The sequence below is a fragment of the Tamandua tetradactyla genome, chromosome 3 (assembly GCF_023851605.1).
Source record: "Tamandua tetradactyla isolate mTamTet1 chromosome 3, mTamTet1.pri, whole genome shotgun sequence".
Taxonomy (NCBI): Eukaryota; Metazoa; Chordata; class Mammalia; order Pilosa; family Myrmecophagidae; genus Tamandua; species Tamandua tetradactyla.
This window is the reverse complement of record NC_135329.1, coordinates 204,487,940-204,506,487: the sequence shown is the minus strand read 5'-3', so window position 1 is coordinate 204,506,487 and position 18,548 is coordinate 204,487,940. Positions and strand designations below refer to the sequence as shown.

Below are 18,548 nucleotides of genomic sequence, written 5' to 3'. Positions count from 1 at the left end.
AGATGTGCTTAATGTCTACAATTGGTTGGTTTTAGGCAAAGGAGCTCCTGGTGGGTGGGCCTCTGCCAATCAGTTAATGGCCTTAGAGCATAATTGGTTTCTTGCAGAAAAAAGAATTCATCATCAAGATGGTAGCATACGAATCCTACCTGAGTTTCCAGCCTGCCAGCCTGCCCTACAAACTTACAAATTGTCAGACTTTACAATTGCATGAGCCAGTTCCTTAAAATAAATCTCATGATAATATATACATATATCTTATTTGGTTCAGTTCCTCTGTAGAACCCTGAGTGATACAGTCGTCTACCCAAATTTAAGATGTTTGCAATTTTTCAGGGCCCAGTCCTAAGGCTTCTTTTCTCCTCATTTTATTTTTTCAGTTATCTTACCACATTCACTTCTATGGCTTCATTTATCATCTCTTTACCAATGACTGCCAAATATTTCTTTTCATGAATAGCCAGCCTATCTTCTATATTCCAGGCCCATATGTAACACTGATATTGACAGGTCTGCTGAGAAGTTTTTGGACACCTCAAACTCAGTGTGTCCAAGACTGAACTCATGCTCTTTTCCCCAATACTTTCACCTCTTTTCTCTCCTGAATTTCTTATTTCAGTAAATTATGTCACCATCAACTCCATTGCTCATGCCACACGTAAGGAAGTGATTCTTGACTCTGCCCTGTACTTGAACCCTTACGTTTAATCAATCATGAAATCATGATGATTCTGACTTCACAGTATCTCTCAAAGAGATCTGTTTCTTTTCCCTATTCACCTTAGTCTCTGCTGCTATCATATTCACTTCACCTGCTGTAGTAGCCTCTCATTGACATCACACATACAACATTATCCCTCCAAGCCAATCCTCACTTAGAGCCAGGTGGATGTTTTCCAAATATTCATCTTCTGAAACTTTTCAGCTTATTACCCTTCAGTAGCATCCTGTTAGTTCAGATAGAAGTCTGAGCCTCACCTGTATGTTAGGGACTCAGTACCTACCTCATCTTGTAATATTCTATACTTACATTCCAATTACAGTAGGAGCTTTGAGCAGGTCCTGCTTCTCCTTTCTAAGGGCCTTTGCTATGATGTTTCCTTTGCCTGGATATCTCTCTAGTTCTGTCCGGCTCATTTTAGATAATGTCACTTAAATTTCACATCCTCAACTAAGGCCACTCAATCCTCCACATCAGAACCTTGCTATGTATTTTCACACTACATGTACTTCTCCTTTCAGTACTTAATCACAATTTCACTTATTGGATTGTCATGTATCCTACTCCCCAACCTTGCCCCTGGTCTATGAGCTCCAAGAGTCAAGAGTCATGTCTCATCGCCTTAATCTCTGCAAAACCATACTTAGCCTTGCATTCTGCACAAATGGAAAGTTTACTAAATATTTGCTAAGTAAATGAGTGGAAACTGTGGGTACTAAAGTCCTACCCTGGAAATTTGTAAGTTAAGATCAGGGCTGTTTGCAGTCTGGGCTTTGAGCTCCTGGAAATAACAGAGAGGATTGTACATACCCAGACAAAATGAAATATCTGGTTTCATAACATTTTTTCAGCTTAGAAATGGCTCTAGATCTACACTTTAAAAAGTACACAGCTGTGCTGAGGGACCTCTCCAAAGCCATAACTGTAATAACTCTATATGGCTGAGATAGCCTCTGAGATGCCAAGCAGTTTGTTCCTAGGATTTATTGGCTTGTATTACTTTTATACATTCCAGGAAGGTAAATCTCAGGGCCTCACATCCTCAGAATGTGCCCTGTGGAATCACACAGAGGAGTTATGAGTATTCTCCTACATGATGCTTTCATTGATGATGTGTATTTCTGAGCTGTAGGGTTTTTCGATTAATTTTCTGGTATATTTCATTTTTTCCCCTCTTTTCTTTAGAGATTAGAAGGAGCAACCAATCCAAAATGAACTAGCAATAAAACATATTTTTAAAGCAGAAACATTTCATTGCATATCAGATGTTTAAAGAACTCACTCCTCTTCTTCATTTCAAGACATTTTCTCAGAGGATTAATTATATATAATGTGGGGAATGTGCAGGTTGAAATAGATTGCTTTCTCTGATGCAATGACAGTGGGAAAAAAGTACCAGAGAAATATAATATTTTATAGTAGTGCTTCTCTTACAAAAATGAAAACCTTGAGAATATTCAACATATTTCCTTGCCTGGCATATAAAATGTCTTTATCCCCAAAGCAGGAAAGTATAAATTAATGAAAAATAGGATGAGACTATATATGTCTTTTTGACTATTGATTTCGATAACAATGCTTGTTCAAGGAAACTGCTAGTGAATGTACTTGACAGACATAAACACTCGGATTATTTTTAAAGGACAGATGACGGCAACATGGCATTATTAACGTGGCTTTTCCATTTCTCCTACAACCTTGCTTGTTTCTCCTTCCATTTAATGGAATCTTTCTTGTTTATGATCATTTGTTTTCCAGCTGCACTAATAATTTGTTTCCAGCTCGGGAGAAAATATTCTGTCTCTACTTGTTTATACCAGTGATGCTCATTTTCCTGGAAAAACTAAAAGACAGTATTGGTGCTGACATCGACTCATGAGAGTTTATAGCAATTCTAGCTTTTCCTTATTTCTAGGAAGAACTAAGAAGTTGCACATGGTCTCAACTATGGTTGCATCAGGTATTTGTCTGATCCCTCCAAAGTAGATTAAAAAAATCTTAAGATCAATTTCTTATAGTACTGAAGGCACTAAAGATTGATTGTGTATTTTATTGCGTTTACCGCATTTTTCTTTTGGCTTCATAGACAGCGGAAATAGACTATTGATAAGTTCAAGTAGCTTATAAAAGAAACACAAAAACCATATGTGTTAAAATAATAATTGCATCAGTAATGAAGAATTGCTAATATGAATTAGATATCATATTCTGCCCTTTGATTAAAAAAGCATAACACACATAAGGGAAAATCTTAGATGAAAGATAGGAATTCTGGAAAGATCTAGAGACTGCATCAGTTTTCCCTACATAATAAGAAGACATCTTGGTTACCTGGCTGAATGGCTGTGAAAGTAGGAGATTTCTGGGTGGGAGAGACGTCATTGACTTAAGGATTGAGGGTCCCTAGGAAAACACTCGTAAAAGACTTTCTGTGGTCTTGATGAGGTCCTGGTTAAAGAACCCCTGGGCAAAGGTCAGGATTTGGGGGATACAGGGAAGAATATAGCTTGCAAATATCAGTGGAGCCCTGGGGATTTGGAGGGGTCAGCATTAGCCCCAAATATGTGTGCCTGTGTGTGTATGTGTGTGTGTGTGTGTGTGTTTGTGTGTGTGTGCGCATGGAGCTGGGTGGTAGGAGGGCTGGTTTCCTTAACCTTCAAAAGACAAGGCACAGCTGAGGAGATGAGCTTAGTCCTCCCTACTACTCCCCGGCTGGAAACCGGGTCATGGGTAGGATTTTTCCTGCCGTCCACCTATTGTGGCACCTTTAGCCCACAGGAGTAGATGGTGATTCAGCTTCCAACCACTCTGGGAGTCCCTCCACTTAAGGGGCTTCGACAATCAAGCTGATCCCTAAAAAGATCACCCCAAAAAAATAATCCCCCGTGGGAGGGATCCAAGTAGCCAGCAAGGGAAGATCAAACAGAGCAGATGTCAGACAAAACAGAAGCTTTAGAGGAGGCAAATGAGAATCCAACAACCAAAGCATATAGTAATAACAATAATAACATGGTGAAGAACCAGTAAGAAGACTCTAGTTTAGCACTAAACAAGACTGTCTAGAATAAAAGCTAAAATTTTGAAGTTGGAAATTCCCTAAATGGATTGAAGTATGGGATGATTTCTGTTACAACCGAAATTAGTGGCCTACAAGAGCAAGTAAAGAATATTATCTTAAAATACAGAGCAAAATATGACGAACAAAAACACTTGAAGGGAAACATATGAGACCTGATGGGCAGATTTCAGAAACTTAATATCCAAAACACAGGAATTCCAAACAGAGAAAAGGAAACTGATGGGAGAAGCACAATAAGTATACTAATGATTGAAGACTGTTTCCCTGAGATGAAGACAGACTGGAATCTATAGAGAGAAAATTGCACTAAATTCCAGGAAGTGGTTATATGAGAGACATATACCTGCAAGATAATTGAATTCTTAAGGAAAAAACAAACACACACACATGCACACACATTTATGAGCTTCTAGATAGAAAATAACTAGCATCTAAAGAATTAAGAATAGAATCAGATAACTTTTCAAAAAACACTGGAAATTAAAAGACAGTAGAATTTCACTTGCAGATTACAGAGTATAAGAAAAGTGGCCAAAGAAACCTATAACTAGTAAAAGAAAGATATGTGGAGAGATGTCAAGTCCAACTTTCTCCACTAACTCCATCTGAGAAAAATAACTGGAAAATCACCAGTGAAAAGACATGTAATTCACAGATGATAATTCCATATCAATATGATAAGTGGAGAGCTGAGTGAGCAAATGTCAAGCAATGAACTGCTGGGAAATAGTGAGATAAGGGGACAATTGCAATTATTAAGGAAAAAAGATCATAGTGAAAGGAAAATTACTATAGTAGTTTAGAATAAATTGAACTGTCCTAGGAGTTGGGGCACCTGGAAAGTGTAGTTATAAAAATATTTCTATTATTTTCTCTATTGTAGAGAAGAAGGAAGGAGGATATTCTAAAAGAATAATATTATTTGGAGGGAGTAGACTGTTTATACAGAGCACCGTGGTGAAGAAATAAATGGCATTTTGTTTTCACACAAAATAGAGAACTATATTATTCTCTATTATTATTATTTCTATTTTCTGTGTTATTACAATGATGAGAAACATTTTACTATTAAGTGAATGAAATAATTGAAGAGAACTTAAAAATTAACAAGGGGAAAGATGTAGCAGTTAGTAGTTAGAATATATGTTTCATAAGGGTATAAATTTGTCTTTTTATTTTCTGTTATATCTCAAGACTATAGAAAAAATCCTGTCAAATAGTAAAGGCTCAATAAATTTTTGCTGAATGGAACATTGAATGATAAAATGGGAAAAAATGTAAGAGAAAGTTAAGATGGGAAACTACAGATTAAAATAAATAAAATATAAAGTGAATAAAATAAAGAATGCTATTCATTAAATTAAGTGCCAATTTCCTGAAATATTAAAATATAACTGGCTTTGAATAGATAGAAATAAAACTAACCCAGAATTCTATATCCAGCAGAATTCTTTAGGATTGAAGTCATAATGAAGATATTTGCCAATAATAGCAGACAAAGTAAGATATTTTCAGATAAAAGAACACTAACAGAACTTTTCACCGGGTCTGTATTAAAAGAAGCACTAAAATAAGTTCTTCAGGCTGAAAGGAAGTATTGCTTGATGGAAACTTAGATCTTCAAGAAGGAACGAAGAAATGCTAAATACATGGGCAACTAGAGGTATCATTAGTGTTTATGTAGACAGATTGGTCAATCTGTCCTTTATTATTTCTTCTACTTTAGTTTTTTTTATGGTCTGTCTTTTTTATTTATATTTTATGAGTCATATCAAAATAATGTTCATGTATTGTGTGCGATAAGATTGACATCAAGTTTTTCATATATGGATATTCACTTGTAGTGCCATTTGTTAAAAAGACCATAGCAGCACTTAGTACGTAGTTGATTTTGTTTCACTTTTGGAGCAAAACTCTTCTGACTTCTTTATCTAATGCTTCATGAATTATGAAGTTTCCCACTGTGATTTCTGGGAACAGAAAATATTTCAATTACAGCTGAAGGGATACAGACTTTGCAAAAGGACTGAATGTAAAAACTCAGAAATGGACAGCACAACACCACCCAACTGCAGTACAATCATGCTAAAACACTGAATGAAACTGAATGCAAGAATGACAGAGGGAGGAGGGCTGGGGTCACAAATGAAATCAGAAAGAAAGATAGATGATAAAGACTGAGATGGTATGATCTAGGAATGCCTAGAGTGTATAATGATAATGACTAAAGGTACAAATTTTAAAAATGCTTTTGCATGAGGAAGAACAAAGGAATGTCATTACTGCAGGGTGCTGAAAACAGATGGTAATTAATATTTTAAAATTCCACCTTATGTGTGAGACTAAAGCAAAAAATGTCCACTTGGTACAAAATTTATATTTTGACTAGTGCATCCCACAACATAACTCATGTAGACAGCTTAATCGAACAGCACAAGTACAGGGAACCTTGAGCAGGACATGAGATTTTGTTGGTTTGTCCAGAGTGATGTCCCGATAAATCCCAGAGTGATTTGAACAGTGAATAAAAAAGTATTTGCTGTTGTGGGGTGTAATGTCCTATAAATGTCTGTTAAGTCTAGCTCATTTATTGTAATATTCAAATTCTCGATTTCTTTATTGATCCTCTGTCTAGATGTTCTGTCCATTGATGAGAGTGGGGAATTGAAGTCTCCAACTATTATGGTAGATGTGTCTATTTCCCTTTTCAGTATTTGTAGTGTGTGCCTCACGTATTTTGGAGCATTCTGGTTCAGTGCATAAATATTTATGATTGTTATGTCTTCTTGTTGAATTGTTCCTTTTGTTAGTAGATAGTATCCTTCTTTGTCTCTTTTAACTGTTTTACATTTGAAGTCTAATTTGTTGGATATTAGTATAGCTAGTTCTGCTCTTTTCTGGTTGTTATTTGCATGAAATATCTTTTCCCAACCTTTCACTTTCAACCTATGTTTATCTTTGGGTCTAAGATGTGTTTCCTGTAGACAGCATATAAAAGGATCCTGTTTTTTAATCCATTCTTCCAGTCTATGTTTTTTGATTGGGGAGTTCAGTCCATTAACATTTAGTGTTATTACTGTTTGGGTAGTACTTTCCTGTACCATTTTGCCTTTTGTATTTTATATGTCACATCTAATTTTCCTTCTTTCTACACTCTTCTCCACACTTCTCTCTTCTGTCTTTTCATATCTGTCTCTAGTGCTCCCTTTAGTATTTCTTGCAGAGCTGGTCTCTTGGTCACAAATTCTCTCAGTGACTTTTTGTCTGAAAATGTTTTAATTTCTCCCTCATTTTTGAAGGACAATTCTGCTGGATATAGAATTCTTGGTTGGCAGTTTTTTCTCTTTTAATAATTTAAATATAGCATCCCACTATCTTCTCGTCTCCATGGTTTCTGCAATCCATCACATACAAGGGAAACCCAATAAGACTATATGTACATCTCTCAGCAGAAACCATGGAGATGAGAAGATAGTGGGATGCTATATTTAAATTGCTAAAAGAGAAAAAACTGCCAACCAAGAATTCTATATCCAGCAAAATTGTCCTTCAAAAATGAGGGAGAAATTAAAACAAGATGTACACATAGTCTTATTGGGTTTCCCTTGTATGTGATGGATTGCTTTTCTCTTGCTGCTTTCAAGATCCTCTCTTTCTCTTTGACCTCTGACATTCTGACTAGTAAGTGTCTTGGAGAACGTCTATTTGGATCTATTCTCTTTGGGGTGTGTTGCACTTCTTGGATCTGTAATTTTAGGTCTTTCATTAGAGTTGGGAAATTGTCAGTGATAATTTCTTCCATTAGTTTTTCTCCTCCTTTTCCCTTCTCTTCTCCTTCTGGGACACCCACAACATGTATATTTGTGCGCTTCATATTATCATTCAATTCCATGAGTCCCTGCTCATATTTTTCCATTCTTTTCCCTATAGTTTCTGTTTCTTTTTAGATTTCAGATGTTCCATCCTCCAGTTCACTAATCCTAACCTCTGTCTCTTGAAATCTACCATTGTAGGTTTCCATTGTTTTTTTCATCTCTTCTACTGTATCTTTCATTCCCATATATTCCAGGAAAGCTCTTCTTTACCTCCATTTTGTAGTTCCAGTCCTATTTCCTCCTGATAGTCAGGGTCAATCACCCCAGCCAGTAATGTAATCCCTTTCTTGGCTTCTTGATCCAAGGGCATGAGTAGCTTAAAGTGACCAGGTGGCAGTCTTAGATTCCAGTTCAATGGAATCGTTGTTTCTCCTGGTGGAAGCATTCCCCCTTCTGGAATTAAAACCCACAGACTAACAGAGCTCAAGGTCACAGGGACAGGAAGCAAAAATTTTCCTAGTGGATCACTAGGGGTAATAGTGAGTGGTGCCACTCCCATTTCTTCCCTTTGGTTCCTGGACTCACGGATCCTGGCTATGGGAGAAACAGCACCATACAGTTAATGCTGATTCAGAGCATACACAGCTTCCTGGAGAACATTACCCCAGCCCTTCAAGGTATTGCCAAAGACAAATGTGTTTTATTTGAAGGACAATAACACTGAGATTAGGAAGTCGTAGATCTGAATTCTATAGCTGAAACTTTTAGTTGTGTGACCTGAGGCAAGTAAATTGCTGAATCTCTCAGCTTCAATTTGCTTCTCTATAAATGAGAATAGTGATTTTGTAACTACAAATTTAGTTCATGGATAAATCAGCAAACTGATGTGATCATATCTACTGGATAATGAAAAGTTCATGTAATTTAAATATATGTATTGCTCCTATGGAGCAATAGCTTTAGAACATTACCATTTTTTGTTGAGATTAAGTAAAGGAATGTTCATCCTTGTTGCTTCAAATGGCTTTTCATGCCTTGGTAAGAGGGAAAAAATATATGCTATATTCAAGAAAAACTGTGAACCATTATGTTGTTTGAGGAAATTAAACCAAATTAAAAGTATATTCAAATTGTCTGACACAGTCTGTCTTTGGGATGATTCATGGTTACAACCACCAAGAAAAGTTGGTGGTTCTTTCACTCCTTAACTGTTCCATATCCCCACCCAGAAGTCCATATGTACAACCTAGGAGTTCTTTTTTGCTTTACCAAGGGCAGAGTTAAAATAAAAGTAGTTCTGAGTCCAAGGTTCTTAGAAAAATCATTTCACTAAAGTAACATATGTGTGAAGAATTTAGCATCACCCTGGAACAAAATATACTCTAGAATCAACAAACTAAGGAGTAACAGTTCTTCCCATTGCATATCCTGGAATATGAATATCATATATGAACATAGAAGCCTTGGTTAAGTACCCCAAAACCAATTAAACCAGCAAAGTTTCTATTCACTATTAAATGCTCATAAATGTTGGTTTCTCATTCTTTCTTCGGTCAGTTTCCCGTGGAATCTGGTAATCTTCTTTCATGTTTTACCCAATATATAATCTTCCCTGCTTTATGTGTCATCACTTTCTTGGCATTATGAACAGCTAAGTGGTTCTCTTCTCCAGCAAATTCCTCATGACATTTTTCGCTTCTATGTTTCTCACTGCTTAAATGATAGGATTTAACATGGCATAAGGGTTACACAAAACAAGGGCACCAAGTTGTCCACTGAGAAGGGGGCCACAGGATGTATGTAAGTGAATATGCAGGGCACAAAATAGAGTGCACCTATGGTAAGGTGGGAGCCACATGTGGTGAGGGTTTGTGCCATCCTTCAGGTGCACAGGATGATGATATTGGAGTTGAGTAACATGGACAAAACGAACAAGCACATGGCCCCACTGTTGGCAGCCACCACCATTCCAAGCTTTAGGTGTCAGTGCAGGCAAGTTTCAGCAGTGGGAAGAGGTTACACATGAAGTAGTCAATGACATTGGGGCCACCGAAGGGCAAGTTCATCCTAAAGAGAATATGCACAGTGGCATGGAGGATCCACCAATCCAGGCCACGATAACCAGGAGGCAGCAGAGCCCCTGTCGCATGATGATCACTTAGTGCAGGGGTTTACAGATTGCCACATAGTGGTCATAGGCCGTGACAATGAGCAGGATGAACTCTGAGCCTCTGTAAAGAGCTGAGTCAGGCAGCCCCCCCCAGAGATGCTTCTCCTCTGGTAGAGCAGGTTGATGATCGATTTGGGGGTTGCACTAGTCAAGGTTCTCTAAAGAAACAGAATCAACAGGAAATATCCATAAATATAAAATTTATAAAAGTGTCTCATGTAACCATGGAAACATACAGTCCAGAATCCATACGGCAGGCTGTGAAGCTGACGACTCCAAAGGAGGATCTGAAGGAATTCTACAGGAGAAGCTTGCTGGCCAAAGCAGGGAGAGAGAAACCGGCTCTTCTGAATCCTCCTTAAAAGCCTTCCATTGGTTAGATTAAACGTCAGTCATTGCAGAAGACACTTCATTGGCTGATTACAAATGGACTCAGTTGTGGATGCAGCCAACGTGATCACGATTTAATTCTATGAAATATCCTCATAGCAACAGATAAGCCAGCACTTGCCCAACCAGACAAAAGGTTACCAGCACTTGGCCAAGTTGACACGAACCTGACCATGACAGTTGTGGATAGGTGGGTTATGGGAAGGGTGGGGCGAGACTGTGTGCTTGCATGGGAGAGGTGCTTTGGGCTGGGACAGGCTGGTGCACATGTGCAGGGCAGGGTGTGGGGCAGGGGTGTAGGGCAGGGATGTGTGAGGAGGGGGTTGGGGACAGGGGTGCTTGGAACATGGTGGGGGTCTGGTGACAGGGTTCAGGTGCATAAGGTGTTGGGGAAGCCATGGGTCGTGGGGTGGGGATGGCATGCCTGAGTGTAGCACGTTCAAGGAATGTGCCTCACCTTACTTCATTATCCCTGTCTCCTTGTCCGTGTATTCCTGATGGCTCCAGACCTCCATCTGGAAATGGATGCATTAGGCTGTTTGCACTAGCTGCCCAGTCTCTGGTTCATTGCAGCTCAATTATTCCACTTTTTCAACCAGGGCCTCCTATGTGATGTAGAAGAGCCTCCCAGGCCACTTACACCTTATAATTGCTCTCCAGGTCTTTTTACTGTCCCTTCTCTAGCTGTTCTTTGGAGCAGGGGTGAACTCAAACTATCTTATTCTGCCATCATCCCAGAAGAAGATCATTTTCAGGTATTTTCTTGGGAACTTTTGTGTCTATGTTCATTAAAGAGATTGGTTTGTATTTTTCTTTCATGTAGTAGCTTTATCAGATTTTGGTATTAGAGCAGTGTTAGCTTCATACAATGAGTTAGGTAGTATTCCCTTCTCTTCAATTTTTTGGAACAGTTTGAGCAGGAATGGTATTAGTTCTTGGAATATTTGTTTCCCCTGTGTTGAAAATTCCCCTGTGAAGCCATCTGGCTCTAGGATTTTCTTTGTAAGGAGGTTTTTGATGACTTTATTTGTGATTGGTTTGTTAAGGTCTTCTCTTTGTTCTTGAGTTATTATAGGATGGTGGTGTGGTTCTAAGAAATTGTCCATTTAATCTAAGTTGTCTACTTTGCTGGCATAAAATTGTTCATAGTATCCTCTTATGATTTTTTAAAATTTCTGTGGGATCCATGTTAATGACCCACCATCTCATTTCTGATTTTATTTATTTGCATCTTCTCTTTGACTTTGTCAGTCTAGTTAAGGTTAAGGTTTTTTTCAATCTTGTTGATGTTCTCAAAGAACCAACTCCTGATTTTATTGATTCCCTTTATTGTTTTGCTTTTTTTTTGTTTTTCCCCAATTCATTTATTTCTGCTTTAATCTTTATTTCTTATCTTCTACTTGCTTTAGGTATAGTTTACAGCTCTTTTTCTAGTTTCTTCAGTTAGTTAATTAGGTTCGTGGTTTTAGCTCTATCTTCCTTTTTAATGTAGGCATATGGAGTTATAAATTTCCCTCTCAGTACTGCCTTTGCTGCATCCCATAGGTTTTGATATGTTGCATTCTTGTTTTCATTCCTCTCCAGATATTTACTGATTTCTCTTGCAATTTCTTCTTTGATCTATTGATTGTTTTAGATTGTGTTGTTTACATACGTGTATTTTTAAATGTCCCAGTCCTTTGGTTGTTGTTGATTTCCAATTTCATTCCATTATGGTCAGAGAAAGTGCTTTGAATGATTTCAATCCTTTTAAAATTATTAAGACCTGATTCATGCCCAGTATATGATATATCCTGTAGACTGTTCCATGAGCGTTTGAGAAGAATAAATATCTTGTATTTTGGGGTGCAACAATCTATATATGACTGTTAAGTCTAATTAATTTATCACATTGTTAAGGTTCTCTATGTCCTTATTGGTCTCTAGATATTCTATCTATAGAAGAGAGTGGCATGTTGAAGTGTCCCACTATTATTGTAGAAACATCTATTGCTCCCTTCAATTTTGCCAGTGTTTGCTTTATGTACTTTAGGCCTCTTGATTTAGGGGCATAAACATTATCATTGTTATTTCTTCTTGTGAATTGCCCCTTTTATTAATGTATAGTGCCCTCCCTTGTCTCTTATGATATCTTTACATTTAAAGTCTATTTTGCCTCATATTAGTATAGCTACCCCAGCTTTCTTTTGATTACTATTTCTGTAGAACATATTTTTCCATCCTTTAACTTTCTATTCATATCTTTGGGTCTAAGATGAGTCTCTTGTAAACAGTATTTATAGATGGATCATACTTTTTAAATCTATTCTATCAATCTTAACTTTTAATTGAAGTGTTTAATCCATTAATATTCAAAGTTATTATTGTAAAGGCAGTTCTTTTTGTTTATTTGATTGTTTGTTTTTTGGTTTTTACATGGGCAGGCACCGAGAACCAAACCCGGGTCCTCTCACATGGCAGGCAAGCATTCTTGCCTGCTGAGCCACCGTGGCCTGCCCTAAAGGCAGTTCTTGATTCAACCATATTTTCCTTTGCTTTTTTTTTGTGAGATCTATTTTTTTTTTCACTCCCTCTTTTTTCTTTCAAGTTCCCTTATTGATAATTGTCACTCTTGTGCCCTCCTCCAGACCTCTCTCTCTCTCTCTCTCCTGTCTTATTTTTAGCAAAAAAAAAAAAAAACTCCCTTCAGTATTTCTTATAGGGAGATGTCTTGTTAAATTCTCTCAGCATTTGTTTATCTGTGAAAACTTTAAACTTTCCCTCATTTTTGAAGGACAGCTTTGCTTAATAAAGAATTTTTGGCTGGCAATTGTTCTCTTTCAGAAACTTAAATATGTATTATACCACTCACTGCCTTCTCACCTCCAGGATACACGATGAGTAGTTAGCTCTTAGCCTTATGTGGCTCCCTTTGCATGTGGTAAATTGCTTTTTTCTTGCTGCTTTCAGGACTCTCTCTTTCCCTTCAACATTTAGCAGGCTGATTAGTATGTGTTATGGATGGATCTATTTGGATTTATTCTATTTGGAGTTCATTGAACTTCTTGATTTGCAAATTTATGTCTTTTATAAGGGTTGAGAAGTTTTCCTGAATTATCCCCTCAAGTAATTTTTCTAGGCCTTTATTCTTCACTTTTGCTTCTGGGACACCAATGATTATATTTGCGTGCTTCATGTTGTCAATCATTTCTCTGAGATCCCATTCAAATGTTTCTATCTCTTTCACCATTTGTTCTTATCTGCATTCAAACTGTGTTGCTCTGTCCTCTAGCTCACTTGTGCTTTCTTCTGCCTCTTCAAATCTGCTGTTGTTTATCTCTAGAATATTTTTAATCTACAGTATCTTTCATTTCCATAAGATCTGCTATCATTTCATTTATTCTTTCAAATTCTTCTTTATGCTCTTCTAGTGTCCTCTTGATATAACCTTTATGTCTTTAACCAACCCATTTAATTTATTTTGGAGATTTGTTTGAACATCTTTGATTGGTTGTTCTAAACTTTGTGTCTTTGACATTTTAACTTGGTCATTTGGCTTGGGCATTATCTTCTTGCATCTTCTACTGCTTTGTGATTTTTTATTGGTTTCTTGGCATTTGATTATCTTGATAATGTGATTTTAAATTTAATTTCCCTTGCAGTTAATTTCCTTTGCAGTTCCTTGGGTTTGCATTGAATATCTCCTTTGGCACTTGGTTTATCAATGATACTCAGTCAAACCAGGGCTGGGGCCTCACATAGGAGGTACAACACTTTGGGAAGTTCGTTAGGAGCTGGACAGAAAAAGTCTTTGCCAGACTACACTTTCCCTGTCTTCCCAGAAGTTGGCAATCTTGGGCCACATTTTCTGCACAACCTCACCTCACTCCAACGGTGGCAGCCCACTGGCCCAGGAGCTAACCTGGCAACAGTCCAGTCAAGGTCTGCAGTTAACTATGCACCCCAGAATCCACCAACTCCAGAGGTAGGGGGTGGTGCACTTTGAGTGAGAACTCACCTCTGCGAACAATGTGTCTGGTGATTTCCAGGCTACAGGACTGAGAGATTCACCTTCCCCAGGCAATAGCCAGCCCAGGGGTGCTCTGCTTTTCACCTTCCAGAAAGAGCTGGAGGTGGGTAAAGGCATTGCTTTTGCCAGTTGGGTTGTCAGTATTTCTCAGCCTAAACAGGGCCAGGTACCCATGCCAATGGGCCTGGGATAGGGTTCTGAGAGCCTCTGCAAAGTCCTGCAATCCACTTACTCTTCCTGGCCTGTCCAGCAGATGGTGGTATTTGGTGGCTTACCCATCCTCAGAAGCTGCTTGAGCCCAGGCAGTCTGACCAGGTAGAGCTGGAACTATGGGGATTCTGTGCCTTCATTTCACCAGTCAGAATTTGTCTCAGTGTGGGGCTGTGTCCCCCACTGTACTTGCAGCCTGGAATTCCCCCAGCTACCCCAGTCTGCAGTTGTCCACCAGGCAAGTTCTGGCTGCCTACTGCTGTTTCCTGCAAGAGAAGGAGTTGGGCCCAGGGCTGGAAACAGTCTCTGTCCATATTTTCTCAGACTCTTCTTCCCTCACTGATCTGGGCCTTGAAATGTCTTCCCCTGTTCCTCTGGGTCCCCAAACAGTTGATTTGGGTATGTTCTGCCTGGCTACTTTGCTGCTTTTAGGTAAGATTTTTCCAGTTCCCTATTCCTCTATTTTGGAAACTCCTCCTCACTCTGTTTTGTACTCTGCCCTCCCCGTGGCTTAAGTCCTGACGTGGGAGCCTGTGGGCTTGGGTCTCTGTGTCTGGACATAGGTGGGGGTCTGTCTCACCGCTGTGAAAGGTTTTTGAGTCTGTGCCTCTGGGAGGCATCTTGGAGAGGTCTTGACTTCTGTCTCTGAGCACTTCTCCAGGTGTGGGACCACGTCGTGGGGAGGAGAGAGGATTGGCTATTTCCAGGACAGAAGTTTCCTACCTGATATTTTTCTCTTTCTTTGATTCAGCATTTGGGAGATCCTTCTTCAGTCTATATCTTCCCCCAGAGTTCTGAACAAATGAGAATTGTCCTTTTGTTCCCACTGAATCTCTGGGGAAAGGTTTTCAGTAGCCTTCATATGTCACTATGTTGATGGCATCACTCCCATCTCATTAACTCATATTGAGTACTTGTAGTGACAGTGGCTTTACATGTTTTATTTAAACTAATTCTCCATGCCATATGAAGTGTGTAATGTTATTATTTACCTTTCTGGGATTAGGGGACTGATGGTTAGAGAAGAGAGTAAAGTTGAGGACAAAATTCCAATTTGGGGGCATGATCTATTCCATAGCCTAGCCTTAACCACTTCTATACTGCCTTTTAAAAGCACACACTATGAATGTCTACTGAAAGAGGAATTTTGTTAGTGTGTCTCACTTTATCCATATTTCTTTTACATATTGAATCTTCATAATTGTAGAAAATACTGATAACAATCCTTCAGCCACAGAATGGTTATATTCTTTTTACAAGTTCACTAGCAGTGTATAGAAGTTGTCATCTTGCTTTCTATAGGATTAAATATTGTTTTATTTTTTAATGAATAAAATAATTTGTTTTTAATAAATAAAATAATGACAGAGATCTCATTACTATATTGATTTATATTTATTTGATTATTTATAAAATTGAACATTTTAGGAATGTTTATGTACCATCACTTTTTCCTGATCTCTTACTTTGTGTTTGCCTTTGCCTATTATTCTTTTATTGCCACAAGATTAATTTCAATAATTTATGGAGATTTTTTGAATGTTAAAATTTTTACAATTTAGATGTGTATTACAGTTAATTTATCCTTAATTTTTTTATCGCTTTTGAAGCGCAGGTGTGTTAAAACCTCACACCTTTGTGATATTACCACTATTATTGTTGTTGCTATTATTTATTCCTAGAAGAAATTCTCCCACATTTATTTAATATAATATATCATTTCATTTTTACATTGTCATTAAATCCATGTGGAAATTATTTCGGTAGATGTTTGCCGCATGGGAAAGTGGCATTTTCCAAATAGAGGCATTCTCTTTTTGTGTAATGCATCCATGACTTCTTAAAATCTCTGCTCCCTGTGTTTACTATCAAGGATCAAAAAAGCTTATCAATAAATGATCCAAACCCTCCTACTAACATTTTCCAATTAGTACATTAATATTACCATAGTAGAAAATTACTTGCAGATAGTCATCCAACACCTCCATCCCCTCCTACGGCCATTCCCAACGAGGGCACCAAACATGATCATCTGGCAGCTAATAATCTTGCTCTAGGGCCCAGTCTGGGTGCTTCTAACAGCAGTACTCAGAGCTTAGTCCCAAGATGGGCAGTACTGAGCTGAGTCACCATTTAGTAATCTACAGTGCTTGGGTAGCTACAACATGCTGGGCAAATCAATGATAAAAGTGATTATAGGGATAATATTATCAATGGAAGTAATCTATTTCTCTAACTCACCATTTTGAAACCACCTATTGAAACCAGAACCTGAAATAAATGCAAACTCATTAAAATGTACAATCAATTGATGGATCTCAAAGGAGAAAGGATAGGATTACGGTAAGTTTCCCTTTACATTCTTTTCATTTCCTACAGCAGATAAACACACAAATATTCACTTAAGTTGGCATAAATTTATGCCCTAACCAAGTTCACCAGAATTGCCTATGAATAGTGGTTCTTTGATCTAATGTGGAAGCATTGTCAGGGCTTGGAGCCCTTGAGAGAGCTGGAAAGAAAAGGCAAGGGAATTAGAGAACAGGGGATAATGAGTGCAAACGTATTCTAATTGAAAAGAAAAAAACAGTTTCTATCAATGTTATCAGTCATCTGTACAGCTAATAGTAAAGGGTAAGGTGGTGAAATATTTTTATAAACTGTAACAGTTGTGTATTCATTATATAGCTTTCTAAAGTATTTCTATTAATTAGCCTAACAATTTCACAAACAGGTATATTTTTTATTTGCTAAGAACAGTGATAAAGTATATCAGATCACACTGATTTAACTTGAAAAATCCTTACCTGCAGGACTTCCTCTTGGAAGTTTTTCCCTTTCATAGCAAAATTTCTTCTGGAAATGATCACCATATCATTTATTCTGACGCATTAAACAATTTAAGAAAAGAGAATGAAATGGCTCCCCAAAGCCGCACTTTTTCACATTTATGGCCTCTGATTCTCATAAAGAAATAAAATTACTATCCTAAAGGAACACTGCGTAGAATATGGATTATTTGAGCCACTTACCACTTTAAAGAGAACCTGAAATTACAGTGGAGATGGTTTCTAAAGAATAGCAGTGATGAGAAGGATAAGACTGCTTGTGCTGGGAATGCATTTACAACTCTTTTCTTTCATGGGACTATTTCGTAATAGTAGGACTTTATGAATCAAGTACTTTTTGATTGGGATTCAAAGGGATTTAAGAAATAAATGGTTGGTCCCAAATGAGAATACTTTAAAGCATATTATACTTTATAGTTGGCAAAAATATAATGTAATTGTAAAACAAATGCTACGGAACTATCACCCATTATGTTCAAAGTGAGCGGCTGCTTCTAACCCTGCCCCCGTTTCCCATGAAGGAGAACCTCGGGCAACACAACGGAAAAGCAACTTCACTGAATTTGAGACTCTCTTCCGCGCCTTGTTATTCTGTGCATCTGGAAAATCAGTGCCATTTTCTTGGACATTTTTTTCTCCTTTCTGAAATAAAAGGAGACATAAGGGTAGGATATTATTGGGCCAAATATAGAGCTAGAGGACTTATCAGTACTTGTGAAATCTGGATTAGTAGAGCTCTCTGCGGCATTCCAAGAGGTAAACCAAAAAAAAGGGACTATTGGCTCCTTATTCCCTATTTTAATACAGCAAACTTCATAATTGATCAGTCTGGTTGTTCAGAGGCTATGTAGTGTATAAGTGAAGAATAAGCAAAAGAATAAATGAGTAGTAATTTCAGTATCACTCAAGTATAATGATAGCCATGGGCCAAAAATAAATTCTTCAGAATAAATGTTAAAGATCATTTCCTTATCTACCAAGAATTTGACCCAGAAATTCCACCATAAATTCAGATAAGCTTGCTTATATGCATATATGCAAAAGTACAAATGTAGAAATCATTGCCGCTTTGTTGGTAATAGTAAAACTCTTTAAATCACCAGTCCACCAATTGTTGACTGGTGAAATTAGACTGTGTACATACAATGGAGTGCTGTGCAGACATTAAAAAGATCTCTCTCTCTCTCTCTCTCTCTCTATATATGCATATACAAACACCAAAATATATTAAGAAACAAAACAGAAAAGCAAGGTGTGGAACATTGTTTAGAAGGTTAAAACTAACTAAAATAAATAATTTATTTT

The 18,548-nt window shown here is 37.7% G+C and overlaps 1 long non-coding RNA gene across 2 annotated transcripts in view; it reads left to right on the top strand.

Moving 5' to 3' along the window:
- The first annotated feature begins 5,313 nt into the window (after window positions 1-5,313).
- Window positions 5,314-18,548, top strand: part of LOC143676613 (uncharacterized) — an 87,535-nt gene continuing 74,300 nt past the window's right edge. For both annotated transcript variants that reach the window (XR_013172221.1, XR_013172220.1), the window contains exon 1: window positions 5,314-5,463. This is a non-coding gene — a long non-coding RNA (uncharacterized LOC143676613). The remainder of the gene's footprint in view (window positions 5,464-18,548) is intronic.